This window comes from Arachis ipaensis, chromosome B10, assembly GCF_059453495.1.
Source record: "Arachis ipaensis isolate K30076 ecotype BB chromosome B10, ASM5945349v1, whole genome shotgun sequence".
In the NCBI taxonomy this organism is placed as follows: domain Eukaryota; kingdom Viridiplantae; phylum Streptophyta; class Magnoliopsida; order Fabales; family Fabaceae; genus Arachis; species Arachis ipaensis.
The window spans coordinates 72,003,952-72,014,650 of record NC_142435.1 but is presented as its reverse complement, the minus strand read 5'-3'; the positions used below and the strand labels follow the sequence as shown (position 1 = coordinate 72,014,650).

The 10,699-nt window shown below is 36.0% G+C and overlaps 1 non-coding gene across 1 annotated transcript; it reads right to left on the bottom strand.

Moving 5' to 3' along the window:
• Positions 1 to 10,027: 10,027 nt before the first annotated feature.
• Positions 10,028 to 10,135, bottom strand: LOC148580391 (small nucleolar RNA R71). Its single transcript, XR_015894838.1, has one exon. It is a non-coding gene; the product is annotated as a small nucleolar RNA R71 (small nucleolar RNA).
• Between the last annotated feature and the right edge of the window lie 564 nt (positions 10,136 to 10,699).

The window sequence follows — 10,699 nt, the reverse complement described above, 5'->3', positions numbered from 1 at the left end:
TTAGAGCAAACCTAAACACCAAGAATCACAAAAACTCATTTAATAAAAAACCCTATAAACCCGAAATTTTGAGGAGAGAAACTGAGAGAGATTCGAGCTTTGCTTACCAGTTTCTTATATGGGCTTTGTACAGCTCTTCACAAGGAACGCGTAGTCGCTGACGGCACACAAATCGGCGCACCGTAGCTCGAGATATCGCGAAGAGAAGAGATGGGTGAATAGTGCTCTTGGGGTTTCTTTTCTTCTTCTTCTCTTCAGCAATGTGTTGGGTGTGTTTGAGTGTTATGAGTGATTGGGTTCACTAATGAACCCTTTTATATTTGGGCTTGGGCCCAACTTGGGCCCGGTCCAATCCATTAGCGTTTTTAGTCCGTTTGGCCCAACTTCGGGCCAAACCTTTAAAATTAACGCCCGGTTTTCCATTTCTAACATTTTTATAAGGTTTTAGCTGGTTTTCACTTTTTCTCATGCGGTACCAGGCAGACTTGAACCGGTTCAATCGGTTCAACTGCCATTTTATGGTTTTTCACGTTTTTCGCAGAAAGCACATTTTCTGACTCAGAAAGACCTACTTAGTCCGAAAATAACCATTAAATCCTCAAATTCTCACTCTAACTTTTCGAAGCCTAATTTAGGCAATATTAATTACTTAATTAACCGCTTGATTAGTTGTGGTTCTTACATCACACACTTCTTTTCTTCTCTTCTTTCCATTTTTTTCCTAGCTTCTTCCCTCTTCTCTTCTTTTTTTTCCACCCTTCAATCATCATCCAACATTACCATACACCATCAACCATTAGTTAGTTTAGTTAGTTTGTTAATTAGTTAGTTTCATTTTTGTTTATTTTTTCTATTTTTTATTATAAGTGTTGGATTATTAATATTGTTTACTGTTTATTGCTGCTAAGTACTAATAGGATGTTAGTTTAACATCATTTTTGTTTATACTCATTATTGGATTCTTTGTTGAGGTTATACCTTGTTGCTTGGTTTTGAACTTTTCATGCTTAATTTTGCGAACACCAAGAACATGTTACATTGCCTCCAAGCTTCACAAATCTTTTGAATTGCATGTTTTGGCCGCCATGCATTCATCATCCATTGTTAGGCAATTGTATATTATCAATGCATTTTTTTTAGGTGATGCTTGTTTATGATTGAAACCCCAATTGATTGAAAAAAAAAAGAGAAAAAAAATCTTAGAACTTGCTTGAATTGTACATTGTGGAACAGGATTTTTGATCTAAGAACACAAGCATGTGAGTTTTGAGCCTAATTGTGTGGTTACATCATACAACCAGTTATTTTCATTCTTGTGTGCATTATTCTCTTTCTATGATTGTAATCTTTGATTTGTTTGATTCTTTATGTCCATTATTTTGTGTATGAATGCACTTATATGATAGAGGCCATTGTTCATTGAGCTCACTTACCCAAATAGCCTACCTTTTATCTTCTATTTTTAGCCAATTTTGAGCCTATGCTTAACCCATTTGTTCTTAATTTTAGCATATTACAAGCCTAAGTGAAAAATAATAAATGTCCCTTGTTTGGATCTTTGATTAGTTTAGGCTAGTGAGAGTGTCTATCATTTGATTTTGGGAGAGTTGGGAACATTGGGTAGAGATAAAAGTGTATTTTGTGATTTTGTTGAAAATCATGGGAATTGGGTACATACTCATGTATCAATTATGTTTAAACCATATGCATTGATGTTTTTATATATATTTTAGTTTGAAAAAAAAATGAGAAAAACAATATATATATATATATATATATATATATATATATATATATATATAAAGAAAAAAATAGAAAAAGAAACAAAAGGAAAAGCAATAAAAAGGGGACAAAATGCCCCAAAGTAAAGTCAATAAAAATCAATGCATATGGAATGTAATTAAAAGAGAATGCATGAGTGTGTCAAAAAGTGAAGAATGGGTAGTTAGGTTAGCTTTGAAATTGTATAGGTTGTTATATAGGTTAGGTGGGAAGTTTAAGTTTATCAAATATTCAAATTTCAAGCTCACTTGACCATATGCATCCTAACTTGACCTAGCCCCATTACAACCTATGGGAAAGCCCTCATGATATTTGTATGCATGCATGAAATAATTTTTGATTGTTAGATGAAAAACAAATCTTAGAAAGCATGATTAAGAGAGAATTGAGTGAATCAACCCTATACACTTGAGTGACTAGCGCGGATACACATCCGGTGAGGGTTCGATCGCTCAATTACATGTTTCCACCCATGATCATCTTTTCTCGTAATTTTGTAAAAATCTTTCAATAACTCAATTCAATTGTGAGTTTGCTTTGATTGCTATTGCTTTAGCCCTTGTACTTATATATAATTTCTTGGGAATTAATTTATTTTGACTAAGTAGTTGCATTCAATTAGATAGATTGCATTTGGATAAGTTGCATTTAGAAAGGCTGCATTGAATAAATGTTGATACCCTTTGTTTCTTTCTTGAGTTTAGCATGAGGACATGCTTGGTTTAACTGTGGAGAGGTTTGATAAACCCCAATTTCGTGGTTTATCTTGTGCTTAATTTAGGGGATTTTATCACCTTTTTTCACATTTATTCAATGAAATAGCATGCTTTTGTAATTCTCCCTTAAATTGTGCTTAAGTGTAAAAACATACTTTTTAGGCCCTTAAATTGGTGATTTGAATTCACTTTAATTTCATTCGATGCCTTGATGTGTTTGTTGAGTGATTTCAGGTTCATAAGGCAAGTATTGGATGGAAGAAGTGAAGAGAAAAGCATGCAAAGTGGAGAATTCATGAAGAAATGAGCATTTGGAGAATTGAGGACCACGCACACGCGTCATCCACGCGTACGCGTGCGTTGGAGATTCGCAAGCCACGCGCACGCATCACCCACGCGTACGTGGTGCACGGAATTGTGATCACACTTTTCACAACTCCGCACAACTAACCAGCAAGTGCACTGGGTCGTCCAAGTAATACCTTACGTGAGTAAGGGACGATCCCACAGAGATTGTCGGCTTGAAGCAAGCTATGGTCATCCTGTAAATCTTAGTCAGGCGGATTCAAATGGTTATGAGGTTTTGATAATTAAAAGATAAATAAAACATAAAATAAAATAAAGATACTTATGTAATTCATTGGTGGAAATTTCAGATAAGGGTTTAGAGATGCTTTGTTGCTTCTGAACCTCTGCTTTTCTATTGTCTTCTTCCAATCATGCGTGCTCCCTTCCATGGCAAGCTGTATGATCCTCTCAGTGAAAATGGTCCAAGTACAGTTTCTGCACGGCTAATCAACTGTCGGATTTCTCATCTCGGATGAAAAATACCAGGTACAGCTACCGCACGGCTAATCATCTGTCGGTTCTCACTTGTGTCGGAATAAGATCTCTCTATCCTTTTGAACACTGTCACTGCGCCCAACATTCGCGAGTTTGAAGCTCGTCACAATCATGCCTTCCCAGATCCTACTCGGAATACCACAGACAAGGTTTAGACTTTTCGGATCTCAGGAATGCTGCCAATTGGTTCTAGCCTATACCACGAAGGTTCTAATCTCACGGACTCGGTCCGTGGATTAGAGACCCAAGAGAATATACTCCGGCTGTCGTCCAATGACTACGTTGAACATCATGTAGACCGCTTGTGGTTGTCAGGCACGCGGATCTTGGCTAAGCGAGTAACGAAGATAGTGGGTGATTGTCACGGGTCACCCCTTCATTCTGACTTAACTGAATTAAGTACGAGAGTATATCTTGGAGAAGAAGTAAGCGTGAATTGAAAGAGAAACAATAGTACTTGCATTAATTCATGAAGAACAGCAGAGCTCCGCACCTTAATCTATGAGGTATAGAAACTCCACCGTTAGAAAATACATAAGAGAAAAAGGTCTAGGCATGGCTGAATGGCCAGCCTCCCAAATGTGAATAATGGCATAAGCTCCCTAATACAATAGTAAAAATTGTAATTTATACTAAACTAGTTACTAGGATTACAGAAAATAAGTAACTAAGTGCAGATAGTGCAAAAATCCACTTCCGGGGCCCACTTGTTGTGAGCTTGGGCTGAGCATTGAGCTTTACACGTGCATAGGCCATTTCTAGAGTTAAATGCCAGCTTGGATGCAAGTTTGGGCCTTTAACTCCAGTTCTGGTGCCAGTTCTGGCGTTCTACACCAGAAAATGGTCTCTGGCTGGCATTTAGACGCCAATTTGGGCCATCAAATCTCGAGCAAAGTATGGACTATTAACATTGATGGAAAGCCCAAGATGTCTACTTTCCAACGCAATTAAGAACGCGCCAATTGGGCTTCTGTAGCTCCAGAAAATCCACTTCGCATGCAGGAGGGTCAGAATCCAACAGCATCTGCAGTCCTTTCTCAGCCTCTAAATCAAATTTTTGCTCAGGTCCATCAATTTCAGCGAGAAAATATCTGAAATTACAGAAAAACACACAAACTCATAGTAAATTCCAGAAATGTGATTTTTGCATAAAAACTAATAAAAATATAATAAAAAGTAACTAAAACATATTAAAAACTACCTAAAAACAATACCAAAAAGGGTATAAATTATCCGCTCATCAGTACGCGTGAGGAGGCGTTTTGGCCAGCAACGTGCACGCGTCACCCACGCGCACGCGTGACGCTCGGCACGTGACTCAGTTAAAGTGAAATCACTGGGGGCAATTTCTGAGCTGCCCAAGCCCAAATCTAACTCGTTTATGAGAGTATTTCATGCAGAATTCAAGCTTGGGCAAAAGGGGCTTAGTTATAGGATAGCATCATGTAGGTTAGTTTCTACAGAGAGAAGCTCAATCTTCTCTCTAGAATTAGGGTTCTTAGGCTTATTTCCATCTTAGATCTAGTTTCAATTTATTATTCTTATCTTGTTTTCTTTACATTTTCATGCTCTAGTAGTTTGATTCTCTTAGTGTTCATGATGATTTCTCCTTTATGCCTCTTTTATGTTAATGAACTCATGTTGGATTTGGATCTCTTTTAATGCAATTTGATGATTGATGTTCTTTCATTGTTGAATTAAGTTGTTGATCTTACTTTTCTTACATTGGGAAGTTGTAGAATTTATCTTTTCTTGCAATTTATTATGATTTCCTTTCATGCCTTCCAAGTGTTTGACAAAATGCTTGGTTGGATGTTAGTGTAGTTTTTTGAGCATTCTTGGTTTGGAAAGAGAAATTAGGTAATCTTGAGTCATGAATACCTAATTTAGATTGGTGATCTAGAGTTGTTAGCTAGTATTGTTTCCATTGACGCTAATCTCTTGCTAGTTCAATTAGTAAGTTGATTAGGACTTTTGGATTGATATTAGCTAGTCTTGTTTGACGTTCTCTCAACGTGAGGATAACATCATACATTCTTCCATTGCTAGAGATGATGAAATAAGATAAATTCTTGTTAATTATTGTCATTAATGACTAGGATGGAAAGCCTATATGCTCAATCCTTGCCCTGAATGTCTCTCTTTATCACTTGCTTTCCTTAATTGTTTTCTTTACTTTTCTTGCCATTTATTTTCTTGTCCCCTTATCAAATCAAACCCCCTTGCATTTTCATAGCCAATAATTGACCACTTCATTGCAATTCCTTGTGAGACGACCCGAGGTTTCAATACTTTGGTTAACTTTTCATTGGTGTTTGTACTTGTGACAACTAAATTTTTTATGTGAGAATTGTTTGTTGGTTTGGATCTATGCTTACAATGAAGTTCTTATTTCTATAAGAGAAATTCCAGACCAACACGACAAATTCTTCCACCATTGCCGGTTTGGACTAACAACGAAGTGATTCTTGTTTTGCTAAATTTTCAAACCGTCATAATTCTTTCATATCAGTCACCCCCTATTTGGGCCTCCAATTGCATTTAGCACTCCTTAGTTTATTTTATTTTCTTTTGTAATCTTAATTTATGAACAATATCTTTTTTTAGGACTAGCATTTTGATGAGCGGATAATTTATACGCTTTTTGGCATTGTTTTTACATAGTTTTCAGTGTGATTTAGTTAGTTTTAATATATTTTTATTAGTTTTTAATTAAAATTCACATTTCTAGACTTTACTATGAGTTTGTGTATTTTTCTGTGATTTCAGGTATTTTCTGGCTGAAATTGAGGGACTTGAGCAAAAATCAGATTCAGAGGTTGAAGAAGGACTGCAGATGCTGTTGGATTCTGCCCTCTCTGCACTCAAAGTAGATTTTCTGGAGCTACAAAACTCCAAATGGTGCGCTTTAAATTGCGTTGGAAAGTAGACATCCAGGGCTTTCCAGCAATATATAATAGTCCATACTTTGCCCGAGTTTAGACGACGCTGAACGCCAGTTTCATGTTGTAGTCTGGCGTTCAGCGCCAGAAACAAGTTGCAAAGTGGAGTTCAACGCCAGAAACACGTTACAAACTGGCGTTCAACTCCAAGAATGACCTCTCCACGTGAAAGCTTCATGCTCAGCCCAAGCACACACCAAGTGGGCCCCGAAAGTGGATTTTTACATCATTTACTTATTTCTGTAAACCCTAGTAACTAGTTTCGTATAAATAGGACTTTTTACTATTGTATTTACATCTTTAGATCACATTTGGGGGCTGGCCTCTCGGCCATGCCTGGACCTTCATCACTTATGTATTTTCAACGGTAGAGTTTCTACACACCATAGATTAAGGTGTGGAGCTCTGCTGTTCCTCAAGGATTAATGCAAAGTACTACTGTTTTTCTATTCAATTCAACTTATTCCACTTCTAAGATATTCATTCGCACTTCAATATGATGGATGTGATGATCGTGACAGTCATCATCATTCTCAACTTATGAACGCGTGCCTGACAACCACTTCCGTTCTACCTTAGATTGAATGGATATCTCTTGGATATATAATACAGTGGACCGAGTCCGAGTTATTAGCGTCTTCGTGGTATAAGTTAGAACCCATGGATGGCCATTCCTGAGATCCAGAAAGTCTAAACCTTGTCTGTGGTATTCCAAGTAGGATCTGGGAAGGGATGGCTGTGACGAGCTTCAAACTCGCGAGTGCTGGGCATAGTGACAGACTCAAAAGGATAGTAAATCCTATTCTAGAATGATCGAGAACCGACAGATGATTAGCCATGCAGTGACAGCGCATTGGACCATTTTTACCGGAGGATGGGATGTAGCCATTGACAACGGTGATGCCCTACATAAAGCTTGCCATGGAAAGGAGTAGGATTTATTGGATGAAGACAGCAGGAAAGCAGAGATCAGAGGAACGAAAGCATCTCTATATGCTTATCTGAAATTCTCACCAATGAATTACATAAGTACCACTATCCTATTTTATATTTTATTTAATTTTCATCCATTATAATTTCTTAATACAATTTAATCCGCCTGACTGAGATTTACAAGGTGACCATAGCTTGCTTCAAGTCCACAATCTCTGTAGGATCGACCTTTACTCACGTAAGGTTTATTACTTGGACAACCCAGTGCACTTGCTGGTTAGTTGTACGAAGTTGTGAAACAGATATAAGATCATGAACGTGCGTATTGAGTTTTTTGCGCCATTACCAAGGAATGGAATGATCATGATTTCGCACACCAAGTTTTTGGCGCCGTTGCCGGGGATTGTTTGAGTTTGGACAACTGACGGTTCATCTTGTTGCTCAGATTAGGTAACTTTATTTTAATTTTATATTTTTGTTTTTATTCTTTTAATTTTCGAAAAAAAAAATTTTTTTAAATTAATTTATGTTCTTCAGAATTTTTAAGATTGAATTCTAGAGTTTCATGAAGCATGTTGAAGCCTGGTTGGCTGCAAAGCCATGTCTAAATTCTTTTGGACTGAGGCTTCCAAACCATCAGCATAGGGGCAAGTTAATTTGATGACTTAGCTGTTGAATGTCTGATTTACATGCTGAAGCTTGGCTGGCCATTAGCCATGTCTAGTGTTTTGGACCGGAGCTTTCACTGAAAGCTTGGCTGGCCAGTGAGCCATGTCTAATTCTTGGACTGAAGCTTTAGACTAAGAGTGCAAGATTCCTGGAATTCATATTAAAAATTTTGGAATCCTTATTTTTCTTTTCCAATTAATTTTCGAAAAAAAATCCAAAAAAAATTTATAAAATCATAAAATCAAAAATATTTTTATGTTTCTTGTTTGAGTCTTGTGTCATGTTTTAAGTTTGGTGTCAATTGCATCTCTATTTGCACTTTTCGAAAAAATGCATTCATGCATTGCATTCATCATGATCTTCAAGTTGTTCTTGATAAACTTTCTTGTTTGATCTTCATATTATATTGTTTTGTGTTGTATGGTGTTTTTCATATGCATTCTTGCATTCATATTGTCTAAGCATTAAAAATTTCTAAGTTTGGTGTCTTGCATGTTTTCTTCTCTTGAAAATCTTTCAAAAATAAGTTCTTGGTGTTCATCTTGACATTCAAAATGTTCTTGGTGTTCATCTTGACATTCATAGTGTTCTTGCATGCATCACATGTTTTAATCCAAAATTTTCATGCATTGAGTCTTTTTGATGTTTTTCTCTTTCATAATTAAAAATTCAAAAATAAAAAAAAAATATCTTTTCCTTTTTCACTCATAAATTTTCGAAAATTTGAGTTGACTTTTTCAAAACTTTTTAAAATTTAGTTGTTTCTTATGAGTCAAATCAAATTTTCAATTTAAAAATCTTATATTTTCAAAATCTTTTTCAAAAATCAAATCTTTTTCATTTTTCTTACTTATTTTTGAAAATTTTAAAAATATTTTTCAAAAATCTTTTTCTTAATTTTATCTCATAATTTTCGAAACTATTATCAACAATAAATATTTTGATTCAAAAATTTCAAGTTTGTTACTTTCTTGTTAAGAAAGATTCAAACTTTAAGTTCTAGAATCATATCTTGTGATTACTTGTGAGTCAAGTCATTAATTTTGATTTTAAAATTCAAATCTTTTTCAAAACTAATTTTAATCGTATCTTTCTATCATATCTTTTTAAATCATATCTTTTTCAAAAATTTGATTTTAAAATATCTTTTCTAACTTCTTATCTTCTTATCTTTTCAAAATTGATTTTCGAATCTTTTTCAACTAACTAATTGACTTTTTATTTGTTTCTTATCTTTTTCAAAACCACCTAACTACTCTTCCCTCTCTAATTTTCGAAAATACCTCTCTCTTTTTCAAAATTTTTTTTAATTAATTAATTATTTTAAATTTTAATTTTAATTTTACTTCTCCTTTAATTTTCGAAAATCATCAACCCCTTTTCAAAAATTATTTTCGAAAACTCCTCCCTCTCATCTTCTTCTATTTATTTAGTTACTTACCAACACTTCTCCTCATCTCATATCTCTGCTCCTATCCTCACCCTTGTGTTTGGATTATCCATTCTTCTTCACTCTTATTCCCTTTCTTCTTCTACTAACAACAAGAGAACCTCTATACTGTGGTAAAAAGGATCCCTATTATTATTTTCTGTTCCCTTCTTTTTCATATGAGTAGGAGCAAGGACAAGAGCATTCTTGTTGAAGCAGACCCTGAACGTGAAAGGACTCTGAAGAGGAAACTGAGAGAAGCTAAAATACAACAATCCAGAGACAACCTTACAAAAATTTTCGAAAAGGAAGAGGAGATGGCAGCCGAAAATAATAATAATGCAAGGAGGATGCTTGGTGATTATACTACACCTACTTCCAAGTTTGATGGAAGAAGCATCTCAATCCCTACCATTGGAGCAAACAATTTTGAGCTGAAACCTCAATTAGTTGCTCTAATGCAACAGAACTGCAAATTCCATGGACTTCCCTCAGAAGATCCCTATCAGTTTTTAACTGAATTCCTGCAGTTCTGTGAGACTGTTAAGACTAATGGAGTAGATCCTGAAGTCTACAGGCTCATGCTTTTCCCTTTTGCTGTAAGAGACAGAGCTAGAACATGGTTGGACTCACAACCTAAAGATAGCCTGACTTCTTGGGATAAGCTGGTCACGGCCTTCTTGGCTAAGTTCTTTCCTCCTCAAAAGCTGAGCAAGCTTAGAGTAGATGTTCAGACCTTCAAGCAAAAAGATGGTGAATCCCTCTATGAAGCTTGGGAAAGATACAAGCAGATGACCAAAAGGTGTCCTCCTGACATGCTTTCAGAATGAACCATTCGGGATATATTCTATTATGGTCTGTCTGAGTTCTCCAAGATGTCAGTGGACCATTCTGCAGGTGGATCCATTCACCTAAAGAAAATACCTGCAGAAGCTCAAGAACTCATTGACATGGTTGCTAATAACCAGTTTATGTACACTTCTGAGAGGAATCCTGTAAGTAATGGGACGCCTCAGAAGAAGGGAGTTCTTGAAATTGATGCTCTGAATGCCATATTAGCTCAGAACAAACTATTGACTCAGCAAGTCAATATGATTTCTCGGAGTCTGAATGGAATGCAAGCTGCATCCAACAGTACTCAAGAGGCATCTTCTGAAGAAGAAGCTTATGGTCCTGAGAACCCTGCAATAGCAGAGGTAAATTATATAGGTGAACCTTATGGAAACACCTATAACCCTTTATGGAGAAATCACCCAAATTTCTCATGGAAGGATCAACAAAAGCCTCAACAAGGCTTTACTAATAGTGGAAGAAACAGGTTTAACAATAGTAAACCTTTTTCATCATCTTCTCAGCAACAGACAGAGAACTCTGAACAAAATACT